Source organism: Temnothorax americanus, unplaced genomic scaffold, assembly GCF_048541705.1.
Source record: "Temnothorax americanus isolate GAGA-0224 unplaced genomic scaffold, ASM4854170v1 Scaffold1, whole genome shotgun sequence".
NCBI classification, from domain to species: Eukaryota; Metazoa; Arthropoda; class Insecta; order Hymenoptera; family Formicidae; genus Temnothorax; species Temnothorax americanus.
The window spans coordinates 4,962,698-4,987,765 of record NW_027509230.1 but is presented as its reverse complement, the minus strand read 5'-3'; the positions used below and the strand labels follow the sequence as shown (position 1 = coordinate 4,987,765).

Sequence of the window (25,068 nt, the reverse complement as noted above, 5' to 3'; positions counted from 1 at the left end):
TCGCTCCGTGAACGGCCGGGAAAAATATTTTTATATCTGCACCGTAATAGCTTGACCATTTGTAGACTATTAACGTATTGCGACGACGCAAACTGTAAATCGCACGGCCCACCGATAACTGTTCCGCGGGATATCGCGATTATTGATGAGTTCGCGAGAAATCGGATTGATCGCGGCTAGAAACGTTCCGATTTAACAGGTCATTGATGCTTTTACTCGTTCGATACCGTTATTCCTATCGCGTATTGCGTAAATTTGTGAATAGCGCCGATCAAGCGTATATTAAACGGTGGAGGTGTGCGAACAATGCGCGAAACGGAGGGCGAAAATGTCGTGATCTCTGTTTCGGCGAGATTGGTCCCGACACGGCGCGGCGGAGTCACACCGAACAAACGAGATAACCTATTCGACGTGTACACCAAAAATGGCTCGCCGGCGACACGCAAAACGACGAAGACGCGAAAGAAATCGCTCGCTTGATACTTTCGCATTACGATCCTCGAAAGTGCCGAGGGGTAGTCTCTGCCCGCCACTTCGACTCGTATCGAGTGGGTCAAAAATGAGATACTTGAATCTCTGAGAACCGGGTGTCTTCACCTCCCCCCCGTCTGCGACCCTCGACCGAGGGTATTTCTGGGAATCGCTTCGTGCCCCTGGATGCACCTTTTTCGCCAGCGAGAGGGTTAACGGGATAACGACGTTCCCGTTATCCCAGCGCGCTATCATCCCGACAATTTAAATCCATCGTGTCGTCTTACCCCGTTACTTTTCTGAGATACACTCGCGACGCACGATTAATGGGATCGTTAAATCACGCGAGGTCGCTTTGCCGGACCTCTTTGCAGAACGGAAGAACACACACACACACACACACACACACACACACACACACACACACACACACGGGGCGACTAGGTAGGAGAAAAGGTTCTGACATTGCTTAATGTTGTATAAATTGTTGCGTTTGTCTAGAGTGCGGGCCACGGCAAGTAACTCTATCTTTTAGGAGCTTTTAAGAGCCAGAAAAAGAGCGAGAGATTTTATCTGTTAATTGCACACCCTAAATCCCCATGAAATAGTGCGACCCGAAGCCGATATCCGGACAACGTAAATAAGATGGCCATAATTTCTTTTAAATCGCATACTGCCGGCCACGCTCCGCTCGTAATCAGGAATTATCGAGAAGCTACGACAGAAGACGCATCGTTTCGCTAATCTTATCGAGCTGGTTGATACGGTTGAATAATTTAAGACCAGATTACGAAGGAATTATATAAAAAATGTTTAGCTCATTGCCTAGTAGGATTATGGAGAGGATTATAACAAATTAGTAACCGATAGACGTTCCCGATTAAAAGCAAGAAATATCAGAAGCGCTGTTAAAAATTTTATTTTTTATTAACAAGATAAAATATGCCAGTATACATAGTAACCAAAAATATATAGCGATATACGCATAATACATTGTCATAAAATATATTTTTCACAATATGCTGTTTTTTGTATACGCGTGTGCGTTATTTGGTGCTATCGCGGCGCATTTTAAAGTAGCCGTATTATTCACCGCGATGAAATTTAACAGCGTCCCATTTTGGGGTTGATTTACAATTTTACGCCCCTCCCGAATAAATATCGAGTTTAATGGTTGTGAGTTCATAAAGATCGCTGCGGTAGGTACCGATACGGCCACTTCGTAACATCGTGGCGGAAATATCAGCCAGTAAATCAGGGTCGGGTGACGCTACCTGGTGATCTTCCTTCGCCCGGGTTAACGCGGCAACGTTACAAACGTATAAGGTTTCTGGGGCGAACTTGACGCGCTGTCAACCCGGCTTAATATAAATACATATGAATTTTAAGCGAGTCGCGCGTCCGGCTTAGCGTAACTCGAAATTAACGCGGATAAACCCTCGTTTCGGTGGACCGAAGTTTAATTCCTATTTGTGAACTCTAATTGAAAACTTTACTCGTAGCTGCCGTAAATTGAAAACTCTTGCTTTTGCCAGCTACTTAATTTCGATTATACTCTTAAGCTCCCCTAAAAATCTTTGTTCATTAAAAAAGGAACTTTTCATGAATTGTTTCTGCGTAAAAATAGTCGACCAAAACTTAGAAAATTTCGGCGGAGTTTTAGATATATTGGCATATTGGAATAACGGAAACCGCAATTATACACGCATATTATGTATACATAGCTCAATTTTAACAAAAATGTAATTTGTGGCATTTTTCAAGTGAATTTAATTGTTACCGTGATAGAATAAATGTTATTTTTAATTAAACACTCATTCCTTGACTCCTACGCCAATGTTAAATTACTGTCCATTATAAACGCTACAATTCTTGGGAAAAAGTCTCGTGCGAAGTTGGGCCGTTTACCTGGAAGATAGTGCTATACGCATCGCCGTTGCCAGATACTGCGGATTTCTCGCGAAACATCGAAGGTGCAAGGCACCTGAGTGGTTCCCGCGGGAAGATATTAACGCTCTTGAATGCGCTCTACCAATTTAAAGTTCAGGGATGTTATAAGCGGCCATGGTGGGAAGCGGCGGCTTTGGAATGAGACGGTGGTCGTGATGGAACGAGAGAGTGAGAGAAACAACAGGTTCATGAGAGAAACAAAGGGAGGGAGAAAGAGAGAGAGAGAAAGGGGGAGAGAAAGAGAGATTTCTTTGACAACGGGTGGTGGCTTCTCTCCATCCAAACTACATCAGGATTTAAGTACCTACTCCGGCGCACCGCAACGAGTGCCGTGGCTAAGTAGACTTTCCTGCCACCGGAATAATTACCCAATAACAAGTTTTCGCCACCGGATAATAAAGCTTTAATTAAAACGCGATAATCGCCGTTTATCCGTGCGACGGATATCGTCGCCTCATTTTGTCACCGACCTCATTCGATTGTCATCTCGATTGAATAAAATCTGTTCTACTCATAATTGACCAGTATTTAAGCTTTTCTTGAACTATTAAATTATAACTGTATATAATTACTCTATCGTTTCTAACAATATAAGAAGCAACGTTGACACTTCAAAAAATATGCAGAATTTTAGATGTGGCAGTTACTCGCGTAGATTTAAACTAGAATTATCGACGGAAAACATGAATACTTTCCCGCTCGAGGTGTCGGAAACGATAACGAAGATGGCAGGACCTAAATATCGGTTAAAATATCACTTTAAAATATTCATAAAGAAGCACAACCAGAGCGGAACTTATGGCATTGAGTTTCTGTCCAATCTTCGGCTAACGCGCCCAGCGAAAAATTCCATGAATTTGGAATGTTCCAGCCATGATAGCATCCTGAAGTACGTGTTTGTAGTTACGATCTCGTGTGTGTCGTCGCAGATCTGTCGCGCGTGCTATTGGGAGCATCTAAAAATAGCGTTCCAACAATACCCACCTTTAATCCAATTTTCCGGTAATAACAATAAAAAATTTTCTATTTGCGTTTTTTTTTAAATATCTGCGTTTCTCTCAGTAATTCATTCTTGCAAAATAATACATATATTTTCCGACTCTGGTTAAATATTTTCATCTAAAAATAGTTAAAGCTGGTCATTTAATTTCCTTTATCTAAAAATCGTTGAATTATATAAGCAATTGATGACCGTAACAGTTGAGTCAATTACAAATTAATACTTGCAGTAATAAATAGCAGATAAACCCGTAGTTATTCGGTTAACTTCCTGGTGTTCGTCACCACCAGCATCACCGGTAGCTATTTATTATGCAGATGGTTATGATGACGGTGCAACGCGCAGTTACAAGTTGGCTGAAAGCTGACAAACTAACGAGCAACTTTAAATTGACGAGCAAATGCAACGCGTAGGTGTGGCTGAGCCTGCGATCGGTCGATATCCGGTGAATACCAAGTTAATTCATTTAATGCGCTATTCGTTGCCAAGCGTCGTCGTTCGAGAACCCGGCTCGATAAACGGCTCGATAAACGGCTCGACACAGCAAAGCGGGGGATCGATGGATCGTATTACTGCGTATAAATGTAGGTTACAATTTAACGAACGGTCAACAAATTCGCGGTTAATATATGCGTGGCTAGTTAAATTCGCTGCCGTTTGCAACTGCATCGCTAACTTACTTGGACTGTATTAAAGCCCAAAGCCGCGAAATGTGTGCGCGAACGTTGAAACGTGGGCCGGGGCTCGACGGAAATTAAATTACATCGATTCAGCCAAATGGAATTTTTTAATCGTTTTATTACAGTTCTCGTGTATACTGCAAAAGCTAATGAGTATCCCTTTTGTAAGCATACAGATTCATTACTCGCGTTCTCTGCCTCATCCCAAACTCTCTACCCACTACGTAATATATATCTTCTTATCTCAAGGGTTACATTCTTACCGTTGCCATTTATTAATTCATATCGGAAAATGGAGAAAGTTTCGGCTCTCGGGAGCGAGACATAGTCTTTTTCTGATCCTGCATATTTTATCAACGCGATCGTATGAAAAGATCTTCGACCGATAAGAAGGAAGCAGCGTCGTCTAGGGACCATGAAAGTTTAATCATTCATCTAAATGATTCGTCGCAATAAGAATTATCATTTTATAAAATTTTGTGACTTGCATATTTTCAAAAATATATTATCAGTAAACGAAAATTTTCTAATCAGAGAGAAAGAGGCTTCATTTTTTCCCTTACATCAATTAAATTAATTTTAAGACAGCGCTACTAAACATATAGATATTTAATTCCAATTAAAATTCATTTTTAGCTCTCCTATTTAATATTGATAACGTCAATCCTAAATGCAATATTCATTCAAGGTTCGACGTAAGTAATGTTGGAAAGGGGGGGGGTGTTATCCGGGGAAGCTTGTTGAATCAAACAACCTACCGGATTTGAAACAAAGTTTCGGTACACAGCCTCTCGAAGCTCGCGCATCTGTCTTCCCAGGAGGCAACGTCATTCCGCAGTTCTCTGATATTTCGACTATTTTTCCCCGCCTATCTCTACGAGTAAAGAACATATTCTCTTCTCCGGTTTCTTCCGCGTTTCGTCTCTTCTCCCGTCACGTCCTACTATTTGCAAGAATCGGAATGCGGAATGATGTAATGTCACTCGGGAAATCACTTATGATTTCTGATGCGCGCGTTTGTCCTTGTTACCATTAACATTATACAAATACGGCCACAGTTTTCTCACACTATGATGGAAAACGAAGATGCGTCGCAACGAAAATAGCTGACAACTGCCTTATTATTCGACAAGAGATGCGTCCATCATTAACGGGAGATTTAACATGCAAGATAAATTTCATTTTTCCTAAAATTCGGATAATTATCGCGAATAATTTTAAACTAACAATAATTAATGCGAAAGCACGATCCAAAAAACTCGCGTCAAAATTCATTTGTGCGACACGTCTGTTTACTTTCCTTATTGCATCACCTGGCTCGGCCATGAATCACTTGTAGTCGCGAAAGGTGTTATCACGTCTGCGATATCGATTCGACGACCGTGAAAGTCGCATTTCGAGGGCAGATAATTTTGGAATTGAATCAACTCTCTAGTCTGATATCTCAACTCGGATTAATAATTCACATGTGTGTGAGCGTCGTATAAAGTTGACGGTCTTTCCAGACCAATATTAACACGGCTAATGGAGCCTCGGAATTAATACTGCGGAAAGTTCCGGCAGTATTAATGGGGAATAATTTAAAAGTTTCAAATGAAACGGCGACAATAGAGCAAGCGGGGGACCGCCCGGCCGAGTGCCCAAGATGAATATCTATTCATCGTAAATGAAAACTTTCGGCATTCAAAATACTGAATGTCGATAATTTGCCTGTAGTAGGGAGAACTCTTTGATGGACTTTCCAAAAAGCAACAAACTTCTGCATCTCGCTTGGCAATCGTTCTTTGTGTAACTGTGCACAAATTTATGCCGCGCGCTTTGTCAGCATTACCTCCGCCGGCTTTGTGTATATACAAAGTGTTCCGGAACTACCCCGTCAATCTTTTCATCTATAAATTCCTTGACCTATATTTGAAGTTAATCTTTTTTCTAATTAAAAAGTTAATTAGAAACAACCTTTCTCATATGCCTTCCTACATTCTCGACATTACTTATCCTGATTAATTATCAAAGTAAGATCCCACGTGACGTATATACGAGTATATCTCGCCGATTAACGTCGCTCGGATCACTCTGTTCGTTAGATTTTACGCAAAATCCAAGAGATTTGCTGAAACAAGGATTCTCCAGACGATATCCCCGCGTGTTTCAGACTTAACGTTGAACCAAAACCGACTCGCGCTCTCAGTTACACCTGCTTGCTCTACGTGCATTCGTATAAATGCACGCGTCGCAGCTGCATTAGTATACGTACGTGTACATTTTATACATGTGATTGGGGTTTATGGTTAGCTTAACAGCTAGGTCAGCTACCGTGGGATTTTCTGAACATACGACCGCGTTAATTCTAATTCGAAAAGGCATTTGTGTAAGTACGCGTACGTGTGTACGTACAGGTGTGTGCGCGCACATGTCGAAGGTGAATGGAATTTGCGGCGTATCGATATTCCGTTCCACACAGTTATTCATCCTCTTAGAATTTATGCGCGATCATTCATTCGCATGCGAGAATCACCGTTAATTAATATATATCCTCGCAGCTGTTTTGAGGTCGTTCTGTGTCCTCAAAGCTATTTGTCCTTAAACACGTCTGCTACATTTATGTGATATGATTGTAATATTTTCAGGCGCGTCTTTGTAAAAAACCAAAAAAATTTTTACAACGTACGATTCTTTCTTGCGCGACGACGGTGGCAACGGCGGTGACTGCGGCGGTCGCGGTGGTGGTGCGGAATGTTTTCGGTGAAAATATTCCCGGAGAATTTATCCAGAAGCACTGCGTGGGCGTGGTAGATAGATACGAACGTAAAATCGGGCATTAGTAGGTGAAAACGTACCTGCGCGACCTAAATGTATTTCCTCGGGGCTCGGTGTGTACGTAAGATTTGTGCACGAAGCCGGCTAAGAATTGCCGTTCGGGCCATTTGGGAATGAATTGTCGCGGACATTACGCCGAGAATTGTCGAGGTAACCGGTGGGAGGCGTTTCTCAAAATTATGGCCTCATCCCGGGCATACGGGCCGCTCCGGCGCGGCGCCCGTGGCCAGCGTGAAGAGTTCAGATAAATTTCACCGGGCTTTAAACTAAATTCCACCCGGAGAAAGCAGTTCGCCATCCGTGCCAGGAACGCTTAAATTTCACAAGGCTATCGATAGCGCGCGGCGCGTAGGTTGTATCAGGTTGTATCGCTCTCTCATAATAATCAAGAAAAATAGTTTCTGCAAATCAGTTGCCGTAGTCCGCGTCACTCGCGATTAACGCTCTCGGTAAATAGAGAATGTCCCGCGATCATGTTTCACGATACCGGAATAATTAAACAACGTTGCAATGAGCGTCGCATCGCGCGTGAATTGCAACAACGATGTAGTGTCACGGAAAACGTTTATTATGCGGAATATAAATCTATGGAGCGGAGCGGAGCATATTGACAATTAAAACGTATTATATATACGGCGCGTTTATCCGCTGAAATCTCTTCATATGCCATCTCTCATTCCGGCATTGTATTTCTTTTTTTCTTTTTTTAAATTTATTAATCGTTGAGATGCAAACTCACGTCGGAAGCGCGCCGCATAAATAAATGCAATCTAATGAATACGATAAATGACACTTTTTCCATCAGCACGGATAACAGCATCAGTTTAGTTAGCGGCGTTAGAATTTGTCGCGCGCAATTTGCGACACGTGTAACCAAATGGAACATCAATATCCATATTTGTCGTCGAGCGAGGTTAATTTTGTCGTTGCACCCGTCTCTCACTCCGTGCTACGCATACACATATCCGCCTTCTCCGCGCGGCGCCGTGTTTTTTTTTCTCTTCAGGACGTAAGAAAAGTTCCGGAGTCAATATTTTCCTCGTATCCCACATGGGAAATACATCGTACGTCTGCCGGCGTTATATGTGACATTTTCTCGCGGTAATGTCGCGCACTCGTATAGGTTTAGAGTTTGCGGCACGTGACGCGGGGTTTAATAAAAGTAGCCCCGATGAAGGCTGTTTGTTTCGTCGGAAAAGTGATCCGCGTTGGTGAACGGAGCGGAGTGACAAGAGCAAAAAGCGATGGACAATGGACGGCGCACGACAAAAGATGGTTATGAATATCGCGAGCGATGAAGTTCGGAGTCACCGAGAGGATAAGCTCCGGCGGGGGTTTATAGTTCGCTCTGGAAGTCGTATACACATACTTTCAAGAAATGAAAGAGCAAGTCCTATAAGGTATTCGCGCGAGGCACACACACACACACACATTCGTACGTAGTACAGTCTACCATTCTACTTTCTGGCAGCAGTTGCGTTTTACCCGGCGCTTGCAGTTTCGCCTAAGTAATCATGGTACTCGACCCAAATTGCCTTGACAATTTGCATCCCGCTGGAATAACAATTTAATATGATACCACGCTTCCCCCCATGTGACAACGTCAGATATTACATTATTGTGTGTATGACGTTCTACATATTAAATATGATTTCAAATTCACACACACACACACACACACATTTGTGAGATGTAGAACTGTAAAATATATCCTAAAACAATTAAGGCTGTTGTTCGAATTCCAGAGCAATCCAAATAATCACCACTTTGAAATGTTCGGTACATAAAAGGGGAAATATTCGTTTTGTAGCTACATCACTCTCGTATACGTCACTAGCGCTTCTCAACGCGATAATAGTCATCTCGTTCGTCCTTAGTGAATTATGCGAAACATAAATGGATTCCCATGATTTTGCTATTGTATACGTATCAACACAGCGGTGGTCGGTATTCACGCAACGCGTTATCATCGATCTTCCCAGAGCGCATCGCTTTCTATGTACCTCGCTCCCGCGCGTTATCACAATGCTGCCGATAGTGTGGACATTTCCAGGGTGCTGCAGCGTCGCGCGTCCGTGGTTGGTGTGCGTTATGTTTATGAAGTGTGCATAGTCCTCCACTTATGAATAATGTTACAACCGACGTCGTAACGTAAAGCGACGTAACGTGGCGCCGTTACTTAAACACACACATTCGCACATATATACACAAAGACGCATACCCATATCGCCCATCTTGCATGGTGATATCGAATACGATTATGGCATTCGATGAACATCATTCTAAGAGATTCTGCGAAATCGCAGAAGTCAATTTTTTCTCGCGAGACTTTAACGATACAACCCGGCGATAAAAGACGGGCATGTGCTGTGAGACTGTGCCGTAAGTTTCTCATAAAATATTAAAAATCATGGAATTATTTTCGAGAAAAAAATGCAGGAAATATTTTTGAGATAAATTAATAAACTTTTAATACAAAATTTGTTAAACAAATATACCTTTTGCTTGGAAAAATTCACTTCAAAGATAACATCTTTAGCATAAAGTTTGACCAAGATATATTATAATTTTTTATAGACATATTTTAAAGAGCAATATTTTCTGTTATATTATTGTACAAAAATTATAAACATAGAAAAATATCATTTACTTATTTCAATGTTTCTGCAGAAGACTATTTGTTTATTACAAAAAAATCAAACGCATCGACCGGATAGTCAACATTCAATTTTCTTTTTTGTTTGTATAAAGCCTATACGCAGTCGCATGAAAGCATAACACCGCTACCCTTTGCAGACCACGGATGCTAAAAAACAGGAGATGATAAAACAATATGATGTCGCAACGTTGACAGTAAAAAAAATAAAATATAAAAACAGAACCGCAATAATGGGATTGTTGATGTTGAAACGCTTTATGGCTCGCTTTCTTTCACAAGTTATTTGCTAATAAAATATTATTAAAACTGTATCTTTACATTTCTATAAAATAAGCGCACCCACCAATTGGATAAAAAATAGGCACAGAGATTAGCGATCATCTTTTAGCAAACCGATCATTCAGACATGACAAAATCTATCTCCTTTGGTTTATTAGTAAAATGGACTATTTACTGTATATCTTGCAATAGTGCGTCGGTTACATATTTTCTATAATTTGTTCGTAACTAAGCAAAGTTTTTCTTAAAATCGAAAAGATTCGAGACGCTGTAAGCTATCAAGGTAATTGTGGAAAAAACGCTGCCGACTGAATGGGCATCCTGATTGATCAATCGAAGTAAGATCGTCGCAATCACGTGCCACACTCGCACCTCGACCGCTCGTGATGGAAAATACGTGGTAATATCTCGCGGTGAGTTCGACTTTGAAAGTCGTCCGGGCAAAAACGTCACGTAAAATCACAGAAAGTGGATCTACAACGGCCGTAAAAAGTTTTTAACCCGCCGCTATCCTCGCCCTCACCCCTCCCCGAGATCCTCTAACGAAGAACACCGCCAACTTTAGCGCCGGCTTTATCTGTTCCGAGTTTAACGTGCCGTTATTACACGAAGGTTCATCCGAATGCGAATCATGTTTCACCGCGCTCGCTATATTTCGCGTAGTCGTTATTAATGGCTCACACAAAGGCCCGTAGATGTAATTTGCCGTAGAAATTTCTTACTGAAATACGACGACGTATATTTCATCCCACGATCTCTCCATTAAAAATATAACAACATGACGATGGCGATATTATTTTAGTTCTTTATCACTTACGCACACACTTCACCTCATCCATTTCATTCTTCTTAGAACTTCTATTGTTGCGCCGTCGCGCCGCGCGCCGCGCCGATCTCGTCGCGTAATTTTATTTCGCAAACATAAGATTTCGTATTATACATTTAAGAATTTAACGGACATCTTTGTCCAATATAAGCAAGTAGACGAAGTATCGTTCATTAAGTATGAAGTGAATCATCTAACGATATTTTGCGATTCAAAACTCAAAAAGCTTCATAAAAATGTCAGCCATGTATCAGCAATGAACGATTTTCATTGACGATTTAAGCGAATCCATATGGCCTGCGGGAGCCTACAGCGGATAAACGTAGTCATCGCGTTATCTATACGTGAGGCAGTAAATGAGAACTCGGAGCCCCGTTATATTGGCTTTGTGAAGAATCGCTCTCCAATGAAAGCGTTAACGAACCACGTCGTTCCTTCTCGTTCTGCTCAACTGGTCCATTTTCCGATGGTTTTGCTCTCTTCCCCTGTAACCCCTCTAACCCCTCTTTCTCCTTCATTCTCTCTAGATACACATTTACACACATGGACCAACATGCGCATGTACATACGGGCCCCGAATGTATAGATCTCTTTTATTTCCCTTTATTTCCTACATGCGAAGACTAGCTAACACAGAAACCGAAACGAACTCCTGTACATTAATCCAATTTGTATGAATTAAGGATACCATTAATAACGTATTCAGCCGCGCTAGATTTTCCGAGATCGAAGCGACCTCAACCAATCCAATTTTTGATGTGAAAGCGGCGTCTATATCTCCATTACGTACAGCAATATTTTCTTTTTGCCAAACATAAATCATAATTTATTTGGTCAAGTTAAATTAATCGTAATTATAAAACAAAATTTATTAAATTTTAAATATTGCGAAAATGATATTAGCGACACGGCTGACCAAATAGTCTATATTTACTTATTACCAATAAAAAAATAATAAATGGAGAAAATCCTTTCTAACGATATGAAATGGCGAACGTCGTTTTCACATATCTCCCTAGCTGTCGTTGTCGTGTATAGCAGCGGGAAGAATCTCTTCCGAATATTTTCTTATCCAAGTTCTAACAACGACGGTGGGGTACCACGGCGTTTCCGGCGACAGAGAGGCCAAAGCCGCTCTCGCCGGTGAGTAGTGAGCGAAGTTGCGTGATATGTGGCGGCGCGGATGCGCGAAACTGCATATCGGCCGCCGCCGCAGTCGCAGATGCATCGCGAGTACTGTTCGCTTGTTCTCTCGACCTCACCTTAATTATTCATTTAATTTAAGACACGTACAGGCCGAAGTCGTAAAATTTAAGAGTAACCTCCAAGCAGCGATAAAATGCATAAGGCGCCGAGAATTAAGTACAAACGAACGAACTATCACCAGGCAATTATATATAGTTAATCCTTTAAGTGGTTCGTGCGCTGATAATAGAAATTTTTATCCGACATAATTTTAATTTCAAACGATAGAAACCTTTCTTGCCTCTTCTATTAAGTTTATCTTTCTCGATTTAATTAGTTTTCTTCTTCGATTTTACAATTATCCAAGATTCGTCGTGTCACAACTAGCTCTACTGAGATACCTTTTCTCTCTCTCTCTTTCTCTCTTCTATCGTGTAAATTGCGTTTATTGAGTTACGAGCAGAATATCCCGGACACGTTTTTACAAGCTCTGAATTGCCGCTAAATTAATTCCTCCTTAAACATTCCGCACACGAATGTACCGCTTGAAGCGCCGATAAAAATCTAATTACGCCACTTCGAGGAACGCGCGTGATAGCTTCGTTTACTCGATAATTACTGTCGCCGTTAAACCACCATCGCAGAAGCCGCGCGAGAACGCATCCACGGGACACTACGCGCCATTATGACGCTCTTAAAACGAGAGTTAATTCCGTGCCGAGCGATTCCGTGGCGTCTCATGCAAATTTACCTACGACCGCTTTCCCGACCCTCGCGAAAGGAGTAAGAAAAAGAAGGAAACAAGTAACACCGTGCAGGATTCGCGCGTTCAGGAAACGCGCGGGCGGCTACCTGGGCCGTGAAAAGAGAACAGCGAGCAATAACTGGATAACGGTTATGACGACGCGTTAGCCATACGCGGCAACGCTAACCTATTATCGTTCCCGGACGATCCTCCAGTATTTACCGCGCGAGACCGATTTCCCTGGCGATGCGAAAAACGACGGGGCCCACGGTGCTCTCGCGGACGGTAGGAAACACGACAAGTACCGCGTAACGGCGACACTTTCGGAATTTCTTTCACGATTTATGGCCGGTTCAGGACGCCGCTAAGTTCCCCGCTGCTCCCGGAAAAGCGACGGTGGCTGTTACAACTTTCGAGACGTCGGTGAGCGTAGCACCTCGCGATAAACTTGACGCCCGTAGTAGATATTCGTTTCACATCGAGAAGCGAATATCGCTACTTGTGCTGCTGGATACCCATTAAATATAACGTCAGTGTCGATTCGTTTTTCCGTTTCTCTCCGGGTTAATTAAGTTACACGTGAAAAGATAAACCGTCTATATTTAATCATAAAGACACGATGTACGAGACACACACACACACACACACACACACACACACACACACACACACACACACACACACACACAAATATGTTCTCAACTGTCTACAGTTAACTGTATCAAGATCGCGCATCAAATGATAAATCGTAGTCAAAGGATGTTTGATAAATTTCGGCTTGCTGACCTAAGCCTTGACGGTGAATAATGATTAGGGAGCGAAAGTTCGTGAGGTTTCACAGTGAGCCCTCTTAGTCGGATGGTCCCAGATGTTTTGGGCACCGGATTAGTTAGCCGGTCGACCGGAATAGTAAAGTGGATGATAGATTTTACCTATGCTGAGCGTCAAGCGTGAAAACAACTGCACGTACTACATGTTGGGAAAAGATCGCTTTAATACTCGTATGTCACGGTATCATCCACAGCAGACTAGAAAAATTTATTTTAAAATCGAACAAATTATCGCAACTAAATAACGATAATAGATAATGCATTAACGTTATAATCATTTTTTATCCAAATTAAATTTTGTGTTGCCGACAACAAAAATTTCTTATTACAAACTTAAGTTCTCCCCAGTTAATGTAAAACGCGTTATTCTAAACGCGTGTTCTTGATAGACATCGTTAGACCTCGGAAATCGCCTCCGTCACCTCTTCCCGCTCTACGTATGTACGAGTCTTCACGCCGATAAATTTCCGCCGGAGAAAATGAAAATTTGGACAGGGACATGAGAAGAGAGAGCGAGTTTGGCGAATAATTTCTATCATCGCGCGTGCTTCGCTAAATTCATAACCTGACGTTTAAAAGGACACTCGAGAGAGAGTCTGCCGCTGCTGGGACTACGCCGCTCTCTTCGGCGGCTACGGGTCTACGAGGCAGCGGCAGTAAATCTTGGACCGCACTTAATTACATTCCCAACCGGCCCCTCTCTCTCTCCACACTCTTCAGCCGACCCTCCTCACGGAACGGGCTAACGATGTTTTTAATGTTCGGACTTAAAAAAGCATCCCGGAATACCTATGGCGCCGTAAACGTTCCTTCGCCTCTACACGCCCGGGAATATTAAGGGCCCAGCTCGCCGGAAGAACCGCGGCAAGATAAACGACAAGCCGGAAAAATAACAGTTAAATTGAGATTTTCGCTAACGTCAGGTAATTAAGCCTCTCACGGAGCAGTTGTCGTTCAATTGATCGACTCGATTCCCTTTGAATTCTCTTTCGATTACGTCCAGCGCAGCATCGAAATAGCTCGTTACTAAAACTCACGCGCGCGTGATCGTTGATTTTTCTTTACATTTCCGTCTATTTATTCTTGATATTACAGTTGAAATATTCATATTGAAAATATTCGTTGCTATCACTTCAAAGTTATTCGTTCATCCAAACGTCAATATTTACGCGAGACAATAATTAATTTTAATAATTAAAATAACCCCTTTAACTTTATCTTAGATTTCAAAAACAAAGTTAGAATTTTTTTTTCACCCGATTATATTCCATATATTTTCAAAGAAGTGTACAAGTGTACAAATATCGATGCCAAAGGCGAAATGCCAGAGTGCTCCAGGGGACGTCGACAGTGAGACGCGGTAGAATGTAACAAAGATCCACTTAGGATGGCTTTTGCCGTGGCACATCAAAAGGCAGCCGGGCATCAGCCGGTTTCTGCACGACACAGTGGATTACGCTACCGCGGCGGGTACACTCGATGAAATTTGTTGATTCGTAATCCGGCGGAGTAGCTCCGCGAGGGAGGTAAGTTGCGTTTCGAAAGCGCGGAGTAATGCAATATCGGGAGAGATGTGCGGCGCCAGGCGAAAGGAGAGCGGCGGATATTGTACGGGGCGCAATAATACTAAAGCAAACGAGATCATCAACCGCTGACTAATTGCGGAACGTTGCTACTATTCGCGTAACAATGCGGCGTGATACCTGCGGAAACAACGGTTGCCGCCGCGCTTGGCTTCATTCGCTGCCGAACACGACGACGTTCGCCCGCGCGCCGTCTCATTGTCATTTGAATTTTAAGAGCCACGATTCTTGCCAAGCAAATGTGCGAGCTATAAATCACTCTGCAATATCAGACTCTTATTATCGAACATGCAAAGAGTAATAACTCGAAGATAGTTGGGCTCGCGCGCCAGCTCGTCCATGATTAATTAATCAAGCTCTGCCGGACGCGCGGATGGCTGTTATCCAACCAAGAAAATATGTTATTATTCAGTACCATAAAAACGCGAGATTGTGCAACGTTCTCCCGATTCTGAAATAGACACGTCGCGGTACAATGATCGATTTTAATTGCCTTGAGTCCGCTTTATCGATCTCTTCGCTATCGTCTACTCTCCTCGAAAGACGAGCTATGGCGCGGGGTGAGATACATGCGAGAGGCGTTGCCTTGGGATGAATTAATTGTATTACGAGACAAGCGTTCTGCTAATGAGCTAATCTATAGCATTTGCTCCTTTGTCTTGTAATTAGGGATGAAGCGACGCTTTAAAGCTCACTTATTCGCAAAATCTTGAGGCGTTTAGGCTTAGGTCTCATATAAATGCCTATAGTTTCTCTGAATGCGCAATTAAACTTTTATTCCTTATATTGTAACAAACAAAATGCGTGAATCATTGAATATTAAAAAACACAAATTTTTGAAATTATTAAAAAAAATAAATACGCGATCTTTGCTTGTTTATACGTTATTTGTTTATACGTTTGTTTATATGTTTATTGTTATACTTTATTTACATTTTATTTCACAATTTTATTTCACCATGCATAATAAAAACTTGTTTAATATTTTATCAAATTTTATATTTATTTAATAAATTTCTATTAGTTTCATAGAATTTTCAGTTAAAAAAAATGATGCATTTTTAAGATTCTAACATAAAAATTTAACATTGAATTATTTAATACGATTCTTGTATCACTTAAAATATAGTACTGATAACCAAATATGACTGAGAACGACTAATAAGATTATTTAAATACAAAGGTGAATGACGAAATTTTGCTAAAAATAGATACGGCAGATTATTTCTCGTAAGTCTGTAATCGATCGATGAAATTAATCAATAGAGATTAGCATCATGCAGAGAGAGCGGTTAGACTGAGTTAGATTCCAAAGCCACTTAACTCGGGTATTAACAGTTGATAATCGTATTGGAGTTCGAAACAGTAAATTGGCGACCCGTTCTAATCAAAGGTCTAAATATGCTGGTACCACCAGTTGCAACACACGCAAAGATAAAATTTTATTCTAAGACGGATTTAGAAATCAATACGTGAAACTCCGTACATCTCTTAAAATGAAAGTACGTGAGCGAAAATTAATTCGAAATGCGCGATAACGCCATTGAAATACGGTTCCGGATAATACGCGCGCAAGAGATATCGCGAAAATATCTAGTCGTTATTATTCAATTAATAAGCGCTCTGTGAATATACGAGTTATAAATGTACGTATGGATTTAAATAGCGTAGGAATGTATACGAGCTTGGGGCAGGCCGTGCTAATAAATTGTGGTTCATAGAGTATACGATAATGGTCGCGGCTTTTGGTGATGCGCAATAACGATATACGCAAATAGAGAGTAGATCACATGTATTTTCGATATCGGCATGGTCAAAATCATTCATTCCGCGCGCGGTGCTGCCGTTATCAATATTAAAAAATACATCCTATAAAAATTATTTTTACTGCGCTACGGTGTTTCGTTCAAATCAATGCGACCTACTTATTTCTTGCAGTATATATCTCAGCGTCTTTTTTCGGCCTAGCCTTTTTGAGCTTTTCGTGAAATTTGTCATTTCGGTAAATGTGCCGTCCAAAATAAGCGTTTCAATTAAAAAATAAGGAGTATAATTGCCATCTCTAAAAAGGGATATAGCATCGCAGCCGTAAAATCGCATGGCACCTCAATTGTGCACTGCTACGTTTTTAATGCGATTTCCGTGACACAGTCATCTCGATGGGGAGAATATCTTATCGGTTGACTACATTAGAGCGCATGTACGACTTGGCGGCGGCGTGTCGCCGTAGTCTGGCATTCAGCGCGTAGGGTATTATAATTAATCATAATTATGTCAGTGGCACTGCCACGGACGTCCTTCTCTCCACTTCTCTCGCGCTAACAACAGATGGTGTCCTAGATTTGTCGCTCGTAGACGTGCACATGCATACGATTCCGGGGAAGGATCGAGAGTAACGACCGACGTGAACCGGGGGTATGTGATGTGAATAGGGAGAGATTCGCAAGTAGAGGAAGAAAACCGTATATCAGAAATTCATCCAAGATAATCGGCGGATGCTGATTATCAGAAAAAACTTACCGCATATGATGTTACTGATGTTAGTGACGTTTCGCAAAATCATCGTTTAATTATATCTCTTACCTGCAACACAAAAAAATAAAATACAATAGTAATGTAGTGAAAAGTAAAATATAATATAGCAATGTAGTAAAAATTTCTCTTTCACGGACATGAATGTAAATTTTAAGATTTACTTTCAATAATTAGATGCGGTTACACGCGACTAGTAATTAGGAGTTTGATGTAATAATTAATAAGTACAACGATCTATCGACGACCTTCGCCGGGACCAAGCTCGAAATCCCCTTTTCCTCCTGCGTTCGCCGTAATCCCTTCTCGCATTCATATTTTACGAAGTATAGTGCTATTCGAATGAGCCGGTCGGTTGAGGGAAAAGGCTCGGACGGACAGCGAGGGCTGATTTACAGGGATTGTTTCGTCGGGTTCCGGGAGCCGGATGGAAAGTAACAGTGACACGCTTTTACGACTGCGGGGTCGTTAAAGATGACGTGTCAGTTTAAGCGCGGTCCGCGAACTACGGTTGCGTTTACGAGCCATAATCGACGTAATCTTCTGTAGCCTACGTGTACACACCGAACACGTCGCGCGTCGTATCGACCTCGAACGACGTGATTGCAAGTAATTCGAGTCAGCAAATCGAGAGATAATTTGCACTGCTTGTACCAACGACTATCTGTTATATTTCTTGCGAATCAATGTATGCGAATACGTAAGTCTTCGTTGCCAGGTTCTGACTAAAAAGCAAAAAACTGACTATTTTAAGACAAGTGCATAAAAAAGATAAAATCTATTCTGATTTAACTCAAATTTTTTCATATTATTATTTTATATCAAAATAAAATATGCGTAATAAATGTTTCTTGTACTTGTATGAAACATGCCGATAAACAAATATTTTTTTAAAATACATTTTTCTTCCAGTTTTTTCAAACATATAATTAGTAATTTTTAAACATTAAAAAGGAATGTTTTGCATTTCGCATCAGCTTCCACGTGCGTGGCTCCTTTTAGATTTTAATTAAAGCCAAGCCAAGAGTCGACGGAAGAAAAAACACGTTCTAAACCATGGCACAACGAAATATTCCTACGACTCGGTAGCATATCGTGCACGAAACTTGGTCTTCTTTTGCTGCCCTCCTTAGGTACCCCGGCGCACAATGCAATCTTCCTCGGTCCGTGAACACAATGGTAAAGTTACTAAACTTTCGGAATAAATCAAACGGAGCAAAGATAAAATTGTAATGAGCGCGGAGATAGAGAAATTTATGTGTCTACTTCTGCGGTGCTTCTACGTGGACAAGATCCGACCGGAGAAAGAACTATTTTGGGACGAATTGCCTCGGTACGTACGGCCACCTTTCATTTCCTCCTCACCCTTTTCCTTCGTCGCGCTCGTGAAAATTTGGTCGCAACGATCAGACGAGAAAATGCCCGATTTTTCTGAATTATGGCATTTTATGCGCCAAACAATCGTATGTGTTACAAAACCGAAAAGTTAGCGTCGCATCCTCTTTCGATCTCTTTCTTTTTGCATTCTCACAGGCGCGTTTTCATTAATTCTAAATCAACATCAGGGATACATTATGATAAGATCAGACGAACGATAGCGAGAAGATTTTTCGTCTAACAATTATTATTTCACTTATTACTAAAAATCGTTTAGACTTTTATAATCAACACCTTCTGACTTCAATCATTCTTAACAGTGGATATTATAAAATAGAGCAATCATTCACTTTTTTCAATTCCATCGATTCCTTACAAAAATTTTGAAGTAAATAATACAATTTAATTATCTTGAATGTTAAATCTTTTTTATTTCTCGACGAAATGCCTATATGGGCCTATTACTGAAAATGTTTTGCCTTGTCGTATTATCAGTTTCATTATTACTTACCTACTTGCGTAGAAGTTTATTTTGCAATACATATTAAATCTATCAAATGCGCTAATAAAATTTAAGAAAAAACACCTGGAAGCAAAAACAACATTCTATATACAAGGTAGACCTAACATAGGAAACGGTTACGACCCCATAATGACACAACGGAGTAACCCTATTAATGGAATCCTTTAAATCTCATTGCTATCCGTAGGGATATTTCGTATAGCACGATAGGCATAAACGCAAAGGGGATCGGAGAAAACCGAGAGTAAACGAAGGGAGCGATAGTTTTTGGTTTTCCCCTGTCCGCGACTAACGCGTTTCGTGACTCGAGAAGTTAATCTTCGCTTAATCGTCCGTTTTACGAGCCCGTTATGTCAAATCGACTATTCGGAGGATGCGCGAACGCCAGACGTACGTCCTTGCAATTTGCGCTCAAGTGGCCGTTAGACGTAGACAGATACAGCGCCTTCGGTTTAATTATCCACGGCATACAGCTTTCTCATTCTACCGTCGTGCTTCATTAACTTCCCTGGGATGTTCAGAGTCTCTTTTAACCTCTGTCTTGAATTTCTTTTTTATATCGCGCATTTTCTATAGACTTCATTTATTCACTGATTTTTTGTTATCTCATTACCTAATTAAAAATTCATTATCTATTACATTAAAATTTTATTGTTTGATCTTGTAGTTATAAAAAAAAAAAAAATGCTGGAGTCAGGGTTTTCTTGGGTCATAACAAATTATACTAATATAAAAATTATGACCAACATTGGTAAAGCAGTAGAAAATTGCAGTAGAGTAGAGGTATAAAATATTCGAGTCGTTCAAGTAGTAAAAGATTGTCTCGCTATAGGTAGATCTGTACTACTCATCGAGAGTTGAATACTGCAAACGTGTAGTAGGTAATATTAAGAATTGCGATAGAGTTAAATATAAAATTCTAAAGAATCCACATTTAATTATCATCAAAATAATATTGTTTTATTTGTTTTTTTTTTGCAATTGTCAGAATTTCCAACTATTAATTGAATATCACATGGATTAAATCTTCATGCGTAAATAGAATTTTGTGAATTCCGATAAAAATTGTTCGTAAAATACTGTGATTTAATTAAAAAATTATTGCGAGGGTGATCGGGGCTCGTTCATCGTGAGTTAGTGCGATGGTGCAGCGGGCACCAGAAACAAATATTTTATTAAATTCCTGGATATTTCGGTTAAAAGAAATAAAATCCTTCGACGTAATTGTGGCGGTAATTATTTTGCCGGCATACCGCTAGATAATTAACTTCGTCTGCCCTCGTAAATCTGACGTGTTTCCAAGCGATGGTGCCCGCGTTGATACCACCGCAGCAGTGAACCGGGCCATGTGCCGTTTAACAGGACAATTTTAAGGTGGAACCGCTTAACGAGTACCGCCGACCCGTCTTGTGCAATTAGCTGACAACCCCGCTTATTTTCATTAGCAATCCCACCGCCGCGCCGATAGTGGATTCTCCTTAGATCGATTTTTCTTTCCTCTCGTGCCCTCTTCGAAAAGAGGGAATTTTTCCGAAAAGAAATTACTGCGAGATAAAAGCCAGTAAAATCTCGCTCTTCGCGGTCGAACAATCTTCGTTGAAATGAGAAAGATTCAAATGGTCGAATAAATATCAACATAGTAGCTTGTTTCTAAAGTATAAAAATATTTTAAAGTATAAGTATAATATTTTTTAAGTATATAAGAATTTTATACTTGCGATTGTTAATGTAGAAATAAAAAATGTGCTACATACCTTATTCCTTAGACAAAATTAAAAGAAATTTTAACATGTAAGCTATTATAGAAAAAAATCACAGAATATTATTAAAAGATAATCGCACTTAATAAATGGATTACTTTTATGATAATTTGACTTGATATCTTTACCAAGTAACAAACTTATGTTAATAAAAAAAAGTGAAAAACAACGAACATGCGCGAGAATCCTACTGCAGCTACATCGCCCAAACTAGTAAAACCTTCGGCTTGATCTTAGCGGAAACGCGCGCTTATCCGTGTCATACGAGGGTGTTAAACATGGGAAACCGGAAGCAAGAGGGCCGGAAACACCGCGTCGTCGTCGCCGGCAGCTAAATTCATCAAGTCCTGGCATTCTCCAAGCTAGGAGATGGCGGTGATCTTTATTTGCTGCCTGCACGAGGATAGGGCTCCGGAGCGCCGTTTCATTCGCGCCCTACTTATCTTCGTTGCTACATCGTACTACACGCCGTTCCATAAAACTGTCAACTAAATCATCACGCGTCTCTCTCTCTCTCTCTCTCTCTCTCTCTCTCTCTGCCGCGAACGCGGGACAACGCGGAATAGCTGCGTTCTATTTCGAAACTAGGCGGCCTTTCCGCACGAGAATGCGGAAGCGCCTTTGCCGAAAGCGGTGCGCGAAGTCACAATCGGAAAAGTTCCGAATTAGCATTTTCAGAGAACGGAATCGCAACGTTTCGGCACTGCGTTTTGACATTGTGTTTAAAATCAACGCTGTCGGGAAATATGAACAACATTTTGTCCTTTCAGAGACAGCAAAAAATAAATTTATGAATAAAGCTCGACGAATGTTTGCACTTTTACTTATCGACAAAAATATTTCGGGGAAAATATACCAATGCAATTAGAACGAGTACATTAATATTTGTGCTTTGTGTTTGCTTTGTAAGAAATTGCAGTAAACACTTTCGCTTTTTATCTTCACTAAAAGCATTTGTCTCTTGTTTTTACAACCTATTTCAGCGATGCCGAGATACGCAGCATATAATAATTGAAGCGAGAACTACGTAGAAAGAGATCTAAGCCATAGTTATAACAAAACTGAATTAACACGGATAATAGTGCTGCCAGAGAATGCTTTCTAAATGTCATGGTTAGAGCACTCACTATAATTTTTATACGATATAGTTCAATCTCTCAAGTCGCAATATACGAGTTACAAAATTACTTATTTAAATTACCAGTGTTCACAAAATTTTCAATGTTTCAATTATCATGGGATTACATTCCTCATTGATGAAAATGTCAATGACGTTTCGTACATTATCATTGGCAAAAAAAATTAATTCGCAGTGGTCCGGAGACAGGCCGCGGAATTTATGCGCCTTCTTTCGCGATTTCTTCAGAGTCCCATCCCGACTGATTCCAACGCGCAGCCACCCTTTCCCGTTTCGATGACATTCGGAATCTTCTACCAGCGATATCCAGTTCCGCAGCAACTTGCTCGAAACCGGGGCCACGCCGGATCGGTTATCGCGCGCGCGTTCCACTGTAATGCGAACGGAGGAAGGAGAAATCAAATGTATCGGAACGATTTATGCACCTGGCTTGACATTCTCTCGCCCGCGTCACGCATGGCCACCCATCGCGACATCGATTCCCGTAGCTCGAAACGAACGACGTACAGCCAAGAGAAAACAATTCCATATCCCCCGAAATCACCATTTGAATTCACGCCAGCCCCCTTTGTGTTGTTGCGTATTGTTAATATTTTATCGAATATCTCGCAGATGTATACAAGTGTCGCGTACAATATACACTATCGGAATTCATTGATTTATCTATGAAAATCTTTGAAGTTGAGTCTTAACGTCAGTGTCAGTGATCACAAGATAAATATAACAATGAAGATAATAATTTTTACATAGACATAATAATTTAAATTGTAATTTAGTCTTAAAAAAAACACACAAATAAATGACAAAATTCTATTTCCAATTCGTGTTCTCACTTTTCGATATTGCCGCCTGGACTCAAGCCAGATTCGAACGCGTCGTCGCCTTGACGCGCGTATCGTCCAAATTTTATCGTATCTAGAGTCCAAGCCGTAGAAACCAACGCGGCAATATCTACTTACTATCCATTAGATTCATATTGCTCGATAAATTCGATATATATTAATCCGAGATATCGCCTGGCTTCACGCGGCCGATCTGTCTCGTGAGAACGAAACTCGCGTTCATAATTCAAGCCGGTTTCTCTCTCGTCGCGAGACGAAAGATAGAAAATAATTCTATTCTGCTGGCAATGGTCGGTTGGGCCGTAGCCAGGATACTTGGATCGACATTGCCGCACTAATACTAAGAGATATATAGCGCTGATATTATTGGATCTCGCGTATCCGCCGCGGAATTTTGGCGTCTGAGGATTTCTTTTGGACAGGTTTGTTACGGCGGTCGGGCCACCGGAGATATTACAGCTCCGAATTATCCTAAGTCGACAATCCGCGGCCGTGAAAGGATTATTGTCGATAAATCGATGTACTACCACTAAAGTCTAATATCCCATCGGGTTTTGAGTTATACCGGATATCTCCTTTCCTTCTATTTGCTTCATCTATAAATCGTTGATCAATTTACAGATATATTTTTAAAATACAACTTAATAACTTTTAATTTGAATAAAGGTAAAAAAATAGAAAATTCCAAACTTAATTTAATAAGGAGAAACATATAATCCAATATGTTTATAAAATATTAATCCATGTGTGTTGATGTAGTTAATTGAGAGAGTACTATGTACCTATAAATAAATTCGAAAATTCCTTTTTATTGCATGCACTGCCTAATTTTGGAGAGATCTCGCAAATTAACCCACTCACGGCATTTTACCGTTCATTTACATTTTTATACGTGTCAATGAAGAAGAATTGCGCCGCTCTACTTTCTTAATGTGGAAATCGACCGAGAGTTTCGCTAATGCGATCGATTTAATTTGGCCGAGCTCGAAAATCTGGAACGAGGTCTCGTAACGCTTCAACGAACGGTTACCCCATTTCGCGCAATTACTTTTCATTCCCGTTACCGACTCGCGAGCACCTCGTAACGCTAAACGTACAAGTGCCGCGGCAGTGTTCTCCAGAAATAAAAGCCTTTCACCTCGATAAGTAAGGCAGAAACAAGTCGTTCTCCGATCGACAAGTTCATTCGTGCCAATGCGGAGTCAGATTGAGCCAGCCTTTGCACTCTTACACAAAAACTGCGAAATTAGGCTTCCCTGACTACTTCTTTCTTCCGCGTCTGCTCCTTGCACAAGAAAAAACGTGTGTACTGTACATAGCGGTCCATATGTTAAAATTTTCTTGTGTCGCCAAGATTTAATTATTATTTCAATGTAAAATTAACATACAACAGCTATGTTATTTTTTTCTTATAACATTTTCATGTGTTACATTTATGTCAACGTGATAACTTGACACTTTATATATGTCATTTAAAAATTAAATATTATTTTGAGTTCTTTTAACACAATTACTTTAAAAAATCAACATGTCTTAAAGTTATTTTAACACATAAACAAAAGTTAAACGTAAACTTTCAAATAATTGTAAACTTTGACATAAAAAATAATTAAATTTACTAAAATTAAATGTTTCTATTACACATAATTTAAGTAAAATTTACACATAATTTAAATAAAATCTGTAAAATAATTAATATCACGTGTTAATATAACTTGAAAAATAAAGTCAAAAGAACAAATATAAATGTAAAGTATAGTGTCAATTAATTAACATTTTTAATTTGTCAACAAGTAACACATGATGAATGAGTCATTTTAACTTAAAATTTAGAGTGGTCTTTCTGGGACATGTAAAAAATGTTAAAATTA

The 25,068-nt window shown here is 40.4% G+C and overlaps 2 protein-coding genes across 2 annotated transcripts in view; one reads left to right on the top strand and one right to left on the bottom strand.

The window, feature by feature from the left end:
* The window catches only part of Mib1 (E3 ubiquitin-protein ligase mind bomb 1), a 369,291-nt gene that overhangs the window by 225,115 nt on the left and 119,108 nt on the right, over positions 1-25,068 (bottom strand). The window lies entirely within an intron of this gene.
* The window catches only part of LOC143897439 (uncharacterized), a 188,004-nt gene that overhangs the window by 65,070 nt on the left and 97,866 nt on the right, over positions 1-25,068 (top strand). The gene's annotated exons all lie outside the window — the stretch shown is intronic.